Source organism: Apus apus, chromosome 2, assembly GCF_020740795.1.
Source record: "Apus apus isolate bApuApu2 chromosome 2, bApuApu2.pri.cur, whole genome shotgun sequence".
NCBI lineage: Eukaryota > Metazoa > Chordata > Aves > Apodiformes > Apodidae > Apus > Apus apus.
This window is the reverse complement of record NC_067283.1, coordinates 90275333-90276297: the sequence shown is the minus strand read 5'-3', so window position 1 is coordinate 90276297 and position 965 is coordinate 90275333.

Below are 965 nucleotides of genomic sequence, written 5' to 3'. Positions count from 1 at the left end.
TTTAATGAAGTATCCTTCGTTCCTTAGCACCTCTCCCTACAAAATGGGGAGATGCTTCGATTCCTGCCTCTCCTACGGGTTTTATGCAGGGTGACTCGAGGATCCTGGAAGGAGAGGTGGAGCTTTCTTTTTAAGTGATGCAAAGGAACTTGCCATTGCCAAAGCTGCAGTTTAAAGACAAAACCAGGAATTATTATTATATAGACAGTTACCACTCTTTTTTTTGTGGTTCCTTCTATAGTTAGAGAACTTGGGAGTATGTTGTTAATAGGTAACTCAGGACCAAACAGGGTTTTATTTTCTGTTCTCCTTCTGATCTCAGATACTTTCAGAGAAGTGTGACGCTGAATATGATTAAAGACAAAACTACAGCAGATGCCTTACAACTGTAAAACACTTGGGAAAACTCTGTGAATATGGTATGTGTTCCAGTTTCCTCTCTTAGTTTGTTTAATAGTGTGAAATGATTGAAAACATATTTTGCAAGTGCAAAAAAAAATAAAAATTAAAAAAGCAAGAAAGGCTGTGTATGTTCAGACTTCAGAATCTGGTCCCTTTTCACCATAGCTCCTAATGGTTAATCACTTCCCACCTGTCAATGAATTCCAAGTGACTATTTTTATTGTTCATTAAATAGTTACTAGTGAATGCAAGAGCTGAGTGCCTTCCTTCAAGTGAAAGTGTGTGAGAACTTTCAGTTGTCTGTTCAGTTGTCTTTCAGTTATACCAGGGTATTGCTGCTTTGCACTCCAAATCAGTTCAGCTCATACTAAAGAGATCAGCGAGACAACTTCAGTAAATCCACACTTTATGCCTGGTTTCTTCTTTATAAAATGGAAAGACTATCTAACTGAAGGTGGTTTTTTTGGTTGTTGTTTTTTTGTTTGTTTGCTTTTTGTTTTTTTTTACTCAGTTGTCCTGTTTCTTAGCAGGAAAATTAGACAAAAATTTGTTTCACCCTTGCA